The 11,779-nt window shown below is 30.6% G+C and overlaps 2 long non-coding RNA genes across 4 annotated transcripts; one reads left to right on the top strand and one right to left on the bottom strand.

The window, feature by feature from the left end:
- Positions 1-942: 942 nt before the first annotated feature.
- Positions 943-8,055, bottom strand: LOC105203146. Of its 3 annotated transcripts, none has more exons than XR_005575403.1 (5): positions 5,393-8,055; positions 4,981-5,134; positions 4,129-4,277; positions 3,832-4,055; positions 943-1,733 (listed from the first exon to the last, which is right to left on the bottom strand). It is a non-coding gene; the product is annotated as an uncharacterized LOC105203146 (long non-coding RNA). The 3 variants fall into 3 exon arrangements; XR_005575402.1 differs by having other exon boundaries at positions 3,832-4,065; positions 5,393-8,054; XR_005575404.1 differs by lacking the exon at positions 4,129-4,277 and having other exon boundaries at positions 5,393-8,049.
- On the top strand, positions 1,730-3,997 carry LOC120358450. Its single transcript, XR_005575405.1, has 2 exons — positions 1,730-2,716; positions 3,307-3,997. It is a non-coding gene; the product is annotated as an uncharacterized LOC120358450 (long non-coding RNA).
- Positions 8,056-11,779: the final 3,724 nt, after the last annotated feature.

Consider the following 11,779-nt stretch of genomic DNA (forward strand, 5'->3'; position numbering starts at 1 on the left):
TTACGAATATAAGCGAATAAAACACACAAAAGCACTATGGAAAGTAATATATTTTTATAACAGAACCTTGACATTTGTCAGTACGCAATGCATAGAGCAATAAAGCTATCGCCGTTTTGTAAACTTACGTTCGAGATGTCCAGTGAAAGAAAAAAATGCAATTATTATAATTTAACTATAATTAATAGTCATTTTTCGTGCTAACTACATAATTATAGTTGTTTTAATCATGAAAAGTATAGTTATTAATTATTAAATTACTACGTAATTCATAAACATTCGTACATTCAACAGCAAAGTTGACATTAATAAAACATCATGTATAACAATAATTTCTGTAATCCGTGCTTTATATACATTACAGCCTATTCTGCTCAGCCAACAAAATAAAAAAAGTCAACAATATAGTGGACCTACTACGCGCGCGCTAACTTTCAATCTTCCAATTTTTTTTATGGGCTTGCGAAAAATTAAACCTGTCACATGTGTTTAAACAGATCTAGATGCGGATATTTTTTTCACGAAATTCATGTATCAACTTTGTATGGTTCCCTCGTGAGTTCTTAATTTGTAGCATAAAACAATCTCCTAATATCTTGTGTATCCTGCCAATTAGTTTCGTGTACACATATAAGAAAGATTATCTTGTTTATTTAAGAATGTTTTAGCTACAATATTAGCTAGAATTTATCAAAATTAAAAAATTGCTTCTAAAATTTATTCTTTCTTTCTCTAATCAATAATAAAAATTTTGATCATAAATACCCGAATTTTGGTCCTACAAACCAACTGCAAAGAAAAACTAGTAAAAGCTTAAAATGGCTTATATGGAGAAAATGATACTTTGTTGCAGTTTTAGTTAAATAACTTTTAAACGTGTAAATGAATCAAAATGGTGAACTTTAGTACGCATATTTATTAGTATTATTAGTATTATTAGTTTTATTAGTATTAGCGTAAAAAATTTTATTTAATGCTACTTTCTCATAAAATTTGCGATTAAATACTATTAAATGTGATTTGAATGTTTTTAGTTTCAATACAAGTTTGCTTTTGAGAGACGGAAATGTATCACTGGTAAAGGTTATCACTTTCACTCGAGAGTTATTCTTAAAAATTATAATACATATTTAGTGAATTCGCATAAAATAACGTAAATATTTAATGAATATAATATAAAATATTCAGTGAGTAGCATAAAATAAACGTGCAACAATTCTGTGTCCACATAATTAGTTTTGTGTCTGTATGCGATACTTCTTTGGTGACGTTATTTTCGTGGAAGTCTTACGAATTTAGAAGATTGCAACTTCCTGTGTCGCAAAGCAGGAATTTAAATTGAAAAAACATTTCTCCGCATAATCTGTCTCAGGATAAGCATTATCGTTTGATGCGTGTCAGTGGGTCTCCACGATGTTACATCAGCCACCGGAGAATTCGCTTCCGTTGGCTTCAGTGATTCGACAGGAATGACGGCCATCGAGTTCGCCTGTTACATGAATTGCTCTGACATACTTCTCTCTCGCTCCTCTTATCTCCACTTATCTAACATCTTTGCTAATGTTACGGAAGTTATCTGCACTGTTTCAACTAAATCAGATATAATAGCTAGATATATCTCCCATTATGAGTTCAACTTACTAATTTCGACTCCGTTGGATAAATGAAGTAATAGAAGTATGATTCACATGTATATCTTCCTTTTCTTATTAGACCTAGAAGAATTTTAGATCCTGAAATATCAATATCTGTTTTAATCCTTTGCCTGTTAACAGTAATCCCATACTTCTTGTTTGCATGATATATTTATTAATATCATGTAATTCATTGTCGTATTTAAAAATGTTAATATGAAACTTTGGGCATCTTAAGGAGGCATATATACCTAGCAAGGTCAAAAAAATCAATTTTTGTATTATTACATATTTATAATGTTTAATATTGTGAGATTCTTTAATTATTTTATTTAAAATACATTTTTGGGTATTTAAACGTAAAGATTAATTGTACGTGTTAGTCCTTTTAAAACGGAAAGAGCGACTCACTGATGATCGGTTGCCTAGCAACCAAACAACAGGACAGAACTGCAATGCCTTGTATGTATTAATAAACTATCAGGCCCGCGGCGTATTACATATTACAATTTTACAATTTTTCGAGAATGTCTGGTGAAAATTTCAAGTCAAAATTCCGAAAAATAACATATTATAGTTTTATTATATGACTGATAGCATATTGGCACGCTGCACCGCGCCGCGCGCTGTTGAGATATTATGGTTTGATCACGGCCCGTCCCTTTGGTTTCGTGTCTAATACTTCGTGTCTAATATCTCAAAGACGCATTATTGGAGCGCTGTGTTGGTGACTATACTCACAACAGAATAGCAATAAAAGTTTTAACAGTATAATTTGGAAAATAGCTTTAAAAACGCACAGCGGTGCTATTACAGTAGAAATTGCTGCATACATAGCTGCTTGCATGTTCAACGATGATATAACTTCAATATTACGAATAATGAGCATTATGGGCATTTCTCTCGGACCGAATGCACACCAATATGCTGCGCGCGAAGATGATCGCCGCATAACGCAAGTCGAGGTATATACGCAGGAACAGACAAAAGAAGCGCGAATATGTCGCCGACAACAAAATTTAGACGATATGTGCATCTACTGCAGAGAACTTGTATTATGGGCCTAGAATTGACGACTCTGTGTAAGTTAAACAAATTTTATGTTTTATTAACAAAAACACATGTTGAATATTCAAACGCATTTTTCTCGAAACAAAATTTTTCAAACTGGTATCAGAAATATCTCAACAACCACTGAACCGATTTGCTTGAAATTTCTAGTGACTATTCTACACATAATTATCTATCGCGTATTGTAAGGATTTTTTTAGACCTCATGAATTTTTTAGAGGGGGGGGGAGGGCGAGGAAACAAAATGAATGGATTTTGTCTTAAAAATCGCAACGTTAACCTTTTGCATTCCAAATTATATTTTAATTTTGTTACCACCAGCTCCCAAGGCTTTTAAGTGTTTTATTTAAAATTTACTTCAACTAAAAAATAGGGCAATTTAAAAATAAGGCAAAAAAATGTCAAGTGAGATTCAACAAAGGAGCTCCTGAGATGAAAACTGATGTCGAGTCACATTCGACATAGGAGTGCAAAGTGCTAAATTTTAACACCCACCACTTTGTCAAAAAATAATATTTTTGAAATTGAATACAATGCGCCAAAGATATTATTATATATTTTAACTTTCTATTATTATATATTTAAACATTTTTTGTTTCAGTTGATTTTTGATGAAGTTACACTTGGTACCGTTTTAAGAGATTTTTTCAAGGCTGCCTCTTCGCGACACCGTATCTCCGATATTTTGCGCAATTTTTTAATAAAAAAAATTATAAAGTTTCTTCAAAATGTATATTTTCAAAAAAACCCACAGTTCGGTAATTTCATCAGTTTCCAACAAAAATTCCAAGAAATTGCCATTTTTTGGCCTCCTAGGTATATGGTATATGCCTCCTTAAAGAAATTTAGCATTTGCTCCATTCTCTTCATGACTATCATACATTTAATATCATTGACACATTAAGCATTATCATAGGTAATAATATACATTAATATTATTAGTTATTACTTATTATTTAAAAAATCACAATTAAATTTTAATTCTAATTTCTCGACATAAATATTACAATAGTTTGATAACAGTTGTGGAATTATAGAGAATGCTCTTCAGATATAGGTTCGTTCAATAATGTGCTACTGCTTCTTCTTTTTTATAACAGAGCGTTGTGGAGCGTTTTAGCCATACCTTAATGCATTCGTGTACTTGATGTTCGTAAAACCGGGTAGTCCCTTAAGAACTGATGAAATCACCACACTATTGACCTTTAGTAGCACAAAGGACCTTTTATTATTCCGCTTTCCATAAAAACTGTACAACGATGCAATTTGATTTGATAAAAGGCTATGAAGTATGTTATTTGTTATTGATGTAATGTCTCCACAGCTTCCAATTGTTGACAAATAATTTGCCTAGAAAAAACTTTATTATAATTATAAGCTGTTCTAATTTTTACATTTTTAATTTTACGAATGCTTTTTTTACCAAAAAACCTAAATTGTTTTCATTGTAAAGATATTGTTCTAATTTTGTAAAATCTTCAAATGTTATTGGTAGAATGCAAGGCAATTTCGGTAATTCGTTACATTTCCATGTATTTTCAATAGAATTGTTAGTATAACAGCTTTCAAAATCTGCAATATTTGATCGTTTTGATTAAAAATATACGTGTTTTGCCGTTTAATAAATGCAACTACAGCATTGATGTCAGAGAGGTTTTCATTTACATCTGTACGTCGCCTTGTATTTTGAATTTTTATTTCACGTATAGGATTTCTTTGTATAAATGATTCGTTAATGGCAGGTTGAATCAACTAATTACGTATTGTATTTGTATTATTATGCTTTGAATTAATTGGTTGTAACGGTACATCATTTCAAACAACAAAAACTTTATAGATATATAAATTGATATATGAATTGATATACAGGGTGTCTCAGCTACAGTGGCCACCCCCTTTTATCTTGTAAACTAGCAGAGATAGATCCAATAAATATTGTTACGACCGGGAAGGTCGTCTCGTTATCATACACACTCACTGTGACAATAACACGTGCACTCCCGAAATAAAAAGACAGACTTTTAAAAAGATAACTTTAATATAAGAACGTGACAGTTCGTAAGAAAGGTCAAGACGACGATACTTAACGAAAAAACATTTATTTATAGTGTTTTGGAAAGGTCTAGAGATAAGCTACAAGAATATGCAATAAAAAGTAGGCAGTTCCATTAAAAAAATGCAATTTTGACCATCATGATCTTCGTCCTCCACCCAAAGACAAATTTTTAGCCATCATTAGATACATTTTATTAAGTTCTACGACTTTGCTACTTACATTTTTTGCTATAGTTGATCTTTTTCGAGATATTTGATCGTTTTCGGAAGTTTACCCAACCCTGTATGTAAAAATAACTTAACGTTTTCGTTAAATATATACCGTAGAGATTCTCTTATCGTCTTCATATCAGTTGTAGATTCGTCAGATTCATCTACAATTATAATTAAATATATTAGCAGCCCGAGGAATTACAAAAATAACTGAATAAAATAACTGAAACAAAAATAACTGAATATCATAATAGTTTATTATTACACGAAAGTCTATTCAATAATTACAATGTTTATATTAAAAAACTCTACTTTTCTTTGCAAATGATATGATAAACAAACAAGATATTAAAATATATACACATTTCTTTAAGGCCACACTAAAAAGGTTTATTAAATAATTAATATCTCTTACATACCTTGTCTCTCTAAAGAATTATTGGTATCATTTCTTCGCATTTGTTTTACATTCAATAGTTCATCATCAATAGCAGCATTTCTTTTCTTATTTATCTTGCCTATTTCTTGTACAACACTATCGTTGAAAGGTAATTGTATACCTTGATGACGTCAGTAGGCTCTACTAATAAAGCGCTGCATTGTTGTTGTTGTTGAATATCGTTGATATATCCACAATCTGTATTACATGTTGCTAATAGATTATTTTTTTCCGGAAGATCAATGTTATCCATTTGAGAGGCACATGTGTTTTCAACAATTTCATTATTCATTATTTCGATTATGTATGCACTTCTCAACAAGAAAGAAAATCTAGTGAACTGAAGACTTGTCTCGACGAGTTTCAAGAATCAAATGTTTTTTGTCACGAGACTGAAACATGATGTTATACTAGAGCGCTATGCGCTACGAGGCACGAATTATGTATAATTTGAATCTTATATCGTTTTTGACTGCAGTGGTTTTTAACCCAGGTTTATTGCCGTTTGCCGGAATCGTTCAATTAGAATGGACGATCGTCCGTTCTAATTGAACGATTCCGACAAATGGTAACGAACCTGGGTTAAAACCCACTGCAGTCGAAAAAGCTATTAACATAAATGATATAAATGCTATAAATGCTATAAATGCTAAATTATGCAATTAACTTATTTCAACATATGAAATTAATTATTGGACGTTTAAAAATAATCAATTATTGTAAACATTTTTGTTTAGCAACTTAAATATTTTACTTAACATAGAAACTAATGATGTAATTAAATACACAATTTTACAGCAATTCAGTTTAATGGAATTTAATGTAATTTATCTTGTGCTAATTTAATAACTATTCTTCCTCGAATAATTGTGCTATTACATAAATTTTTTCTTCAAAAAATTTTTCACTGTTGTGCCGAAAGAGCATTTTAAAGCCTTAGACTTTATTTCTTCGAGTGGAATTATTATGGAATCTTTGGATAACTTTGAACATTTAAACATTCCAATTCTTCGAGGGTCTAAATCATCAACGTTATATAAAGAATCTACTTCCTGAAATTTCTGCACTTTCAAATGGTAAGTATTTGTGTTGTTTACATACAGTATATTTCTTAATATGTACAAGTTACTAACAAATGGAATACAACAATTATTACGTTTACTTAAATCATATGTAAATCCTCGATATTTAATCTTCGAACATTGTTTAGTAATAGTCGGATGACTGTCCGAAGAGCTATTCCTTTTCACGTTAAATGCATGTGCGATTTTTGTAGAAGAAATTTGCACTGATAACCGTGATTGTTTACATTTCCTTTATTAAAATTTTTTATATATTTATTGTAATTCTTGAGAAGGTTTTTGTGCTATTTTTCGAAAAAAAGTCATATTATTTTCAAATGGAAAACATGAAAAATAATTTAATGGTCCAAAATTACGAGCGTTGTTTGCCAAATGCAAAAGACTATGCGTATTATACGATAAAAATCTTCTGCCGTATATGTCAACGCTTTCGGATACAAAATGCCGTAGTATATCTTTAGCCATATCAATTTCATTCATCAAGAGAATAAAGAGAAACAAAATCCTTTCATTAAGAGAAACTAAAATTCGTATAGCGTAGTGCAGTTTCAAAAAATGCTTTATTCGCTTTCCAAATAAATCAAGCAAAATAGTTAGTCCTGTATAGAATAAAAATTGCCGATATTCTGTTGTTCTGACTTTGCATTTGACGTTTGTGTCGCTCAAAATATCTGCGTTTTTTCTTTTGTAAACTAACACTTTCTTCTCCATTATTTACTATTTCATAAGTTAACTTTTCCGTTTACAAAGACGCGTCCTATCTCAGTTTTGCGTCCAGACTGAGAAATAACTACGCAATTTACCAACAACTTTGATTATTGCTTAAAATTTTCCAAAAATATATTATTTATATGGCAATTGTAAAAGAGTCTCGTGATACGCTCTTCATATTTATCTATCATATATTATTAAATACATTTATAATATATGTACTTATTAATTTGTTATCTTACCTATGAAGATTCTTTCGTGCTATAACAATATATTTTAAATCTCATTACATTGCTTCTATCTTTTTCTGAACGTAATTGGTTTGAAGCATTATTGTTTTAATAAGTTACAGTATGCTATTCATTTTATTTAAGAAATACTGCTGAATATTAGTATATTATATTTACTTTTTTATAATATATTTTATCCAGTAAATCATATTCTACTGCACATTCTAAAACTCTAATTTTATTGCTTAAACATTTTCCCGAAAGTATTTGATTGATTGTGATATTGTGTTAAATTCTTCTAATACATTTTACATCTATGTTAGCACGTTTTAAGCATGTTTATGGTAGTCATTACTTATTTTACTACCAATGTAATGTTGATTTTCTTCTATTGTAACATATTATATTATTAAATTATTTAATGTCTATCATTTTATATTAGAATACGTAAGATATCAGTGAAGCATAATATATTTATTTCTTCTCTCTATCACTAAAGATAGAATACCACAAAATAATCAATAATAGCTTATTGTTAAGTTTACTAGATAATTGGAAAATATCAAACTTGTTGTTTTCTATAATAGTAGATCTAAATAAAAGTTGCAATTAAATATATATTATCTTGATAATGTTAACTACTAACATAGAACGTTTGCGAAGTGTCCGCCTCAGATTTAAACGACCTTTTAATATGTTGTAATATAGATAAAAATAAGGGATTTTTTTATACATGCTCTAGTGCACTTTTAGGAGGTGAAACACCCCTTTAAAGAAAATCAGTTTTTTTCTTTCAAAGTGTGTATCGTCGAAACTAAGACGATACACACAAAATGAGATAGAAGAAAATGTTCTATTTGAAAGTTAAATGGCTTGAAAAATACTTTATAATAGTGATAAAAATTTTTTTCATTTTTTTACATTTTTCCTCACCATTTATCTATTTTTTTTAAATTTTTATGTTTTTTTATAAGCAAAGTAAAGCTTATTTTATTACGAATTCAATGGTAGAGGAGAAGAAGGTAATATGGCACCCATTTTCATTTTATTCAATGACTTTGTTTATAATTAATTGTTTATAATTTTCTATTGAAACTTGAACAATTATATTCGTCAGAGTGTTGTTTAACAGATTCTAAACTCAAAGTAATGAAATATTTATAATTTAGAACGTGATTTATAAAAATTTAATGCACTGCATAATCGATGAAAGAAAAAATGTGGTTGTAATATGACGATCCATAAAACTTAATAAAAAAAATTAATTTAGTTTAAAAGAAACATAGTACCTTATTACAAAATTATACATTTGTAATTATCCATTGTTTAGAATTTTCCTGATTTAGAATTTTTCTGCGTTCAGAAGCTTTAGAAATACCATCAGAAATTTCATTAAAAATATTATTTTATCCCTGTTTAATATTAAACAACAAGCATAAAATGAAATATTATGTTATCTTTGTTTAACATTAAACAGCAAGTATAAAATGATGTCTCTAACGTTCTTAAACACCGCTCTTTAAAATGACAATCGATTTATCGAAGAAATATTTCGATATAAAAATTTTGCTTATAAAGCCATATTAACAAAATTCCATGTTATTGTTTTGATTTTAATTGTGTAATTCGAAATATATATGGACGAATAGAAAGTTAAGTAACAAAACGACACTCGAATGTATGTACCTTTGTGTGATAATACACTCAAATTTAAGAATAACAAGGAAGTGCATGTAATTAAAGGTTAAAAGTGCACCTCGAAAAAGTTTAGAAGTGCTCAAAAATAAAAATGCCTTATAACAATTTTCAGTCATTCTGTATTGGCATCATAGCATCACTAAAAAACGGCGGGCTACTAAACGAATAATTTAACTCTATAAGCAATTGTTAGTATACGTCACCTAATAATGGAAATAATAGGGATAGCCATATTGTCAACAGAAGCCATAATACCCTCTTCTCCTCTATATGACAAAGTTATGATGCAACATTTCCATTTTCCAAAAATAATTAACTTCTTCTCCATAAGCTCCCTATTGGTAGGGAAGACCGGGACTAAATGACTAGGGGGTTGTTGGCTATGTGTTCTTTTTTAGTATTTATCTGGAAACAAACAGCAAATAAAAATCGCGAAACATTCTTTTAGAATATAGATACTTTTCTCTAAGTTTATTAAAGTTGGAATAATATTAGATTTAAAAAAAATAAAAAACCAATTTAACAGTAGCAAAGTAAATTTTTGAGACTCCCGAAATTTTATATTAATATTTTTGAGCGTCAATGTATAAAGTTAAGTAACATGTTACTAATTAAAGTGAAGTTCTTCGCAAACGTATGATATTTTGGGGTTAAACGCAATTTTCATTCGTAAAATGGTTGAAATAAAGCAAATGAGCGGTCGCGGTCAGTTGGCTCGTATTTAATGATAGGCACCATGCGCCGTGGCGTTTAGTACAACTCCGCGTCACGCCATGGCATTGATTATTATATTATGTGCAGATTACGTGCATTTTATACGGAGCCTTCTGGTCCCACGCTACTAGAACCCGGTTTTTCATTATCTAGTTAACTTATAATCAAACTTAAATTTAAGTTTTAGCCAATAAGCTTTACCTATGGCATCATTATGGATGAAGTTCATTGGATAAAACATCAAGTAAAATTTAACCAGCAGTTAATTAGACAATGAAAAACCGAGCCTAGGCCTTACTAACCAACTGACCCCGGTATCGGGTCAAAATGGGTCACGTTATTGCACATTTATATTTTGATTATTATAAAATAAAACGTATAATCAACAGGAAATATTAAGCATTAACATATAGAGAATGGTTGCCGCTATTACGTTTGTATAGGCAATTACAATAATTAATTATCTGAGAAATTGTAGCTACGAAATTCTAAAATATGCGGCGTTTAGCCCCGGTCTCTCCTACGTGCGCTCGATACTTTGTACATCATGATTTGCACGTATTTTTTCGTAATAAAAGACGACGAAAACATTTCAAAGACAGTCTGCGTAAATATCATAAATTGCACACATCAAGAAAAACATTTATGTAAAATTTGAATGTACGAGGTGTGATCAAAAAGTAAGGTGACTTTTTGAATTTCGCGCGCTCTGTACACTCTAATTTCAAAAAATTTCTTTTTTGTGTTGGTACACTCGTCACGATCATATGTTCACAGTTTTGACCACAGTATAAGTTATACTGTGGTTTTGACTATATAGCATGTGTTGTTTTTATGTGAGAGGCATAAAGGTTAGACTCGTGTTTGTGTGTTCGGCGATTTTTTGCTGTTGAAAATAATGGAGCAGAGAGTTTGTATTAATTTTTGTGTAAAAAATGGTATTAAGTGTTCAAAAACTCTTGAAATGTTGACAGTGGCGTACGGTGAGTCAACTTTGAGCTCACAAAAAAAATGTTTATAAATGGTATAAGTTATTCCAAGAGGGCCGAGAAAATGTTAACGATGAACTTCGCTCTGGACGCCCCAGCACGTCAAAAACCGACGAAAATGTTCAGGAAGTGAAAAAAAATGTGTTGAAAAATTGTCGAATCACGATTAGAGAAATAGCTGATCTTAACATATTGTTTGGCTCATACCAATCAATTTTAACGGATGTTTTGGGTATGACACGTGTGTCAGCGAAATTCGTTCCAAAACTGCTTAATTTTGATCAGAAGCAGCGTCGCATGAACATCGCCCAAGACATGTTGAACGACGTCAATGATGATCCTGATCTGCTCAAAAGGGTTATAACTGGTGACGAAACATTTTCCTCTTCCCAAAATTGAAAAGGCCTATGAAAGGACGAAGATTTGCGACGATTGAGGAGATTAAGGCTGCATCGCTGGAGGAGCTCAAGGCAATACCCAAAAGTGCATTTCAGAAATGTTTTGACGACTGGAAAAAGCGCTGGCACAAATGCATTGTATTAGAGGGGGATTATTTTGAAGGGGATAACATAATTTTGGATGAATAAATGAATATTTTTTTATAAAAATGAAAAGTCACCTTACTTTTTGATCACACCTCGTATACATATTAAGGTCAATATTGCCGAGACGTCGTTTGCTTCCTGTTTTTGGTGACTGATGACAACTCGAATTTTTTATTTTTTATTAAATTTAATGCGCTGAAGAAGAGTTAATCAGTCAATCAGCCAGTTTGCAGATCGGGCGTAAGACATATGATCGTGTTATAGAGATGTCTCACTGTTTCTCAGTGCCAGTAATAATAAGGAATAGGGAATTAGGCATAAAAAGTTGCCTAACAGACATTAGTGTATAGTGTGATAAACATCAAAAAGTATAATTGGCCACAAAAACTTATTGTCGG

The sequence above is a fragment of the Solenopsis invicta genome, chromosome 8, assembly GCF_016802725.1.
Source record: "Solenopsis invicta isolate M01_SB chromosome 8, UNIL_Sinv_3.0, whole genome shotgun sequence".
In the NCBI taxonomy this organism is placed as follows: Eukaryota; Metazoa; Arthropoda; class Insecta; order Hymenoptera; family Formicidae; genus Solenopsis; species Solenopsis invicta.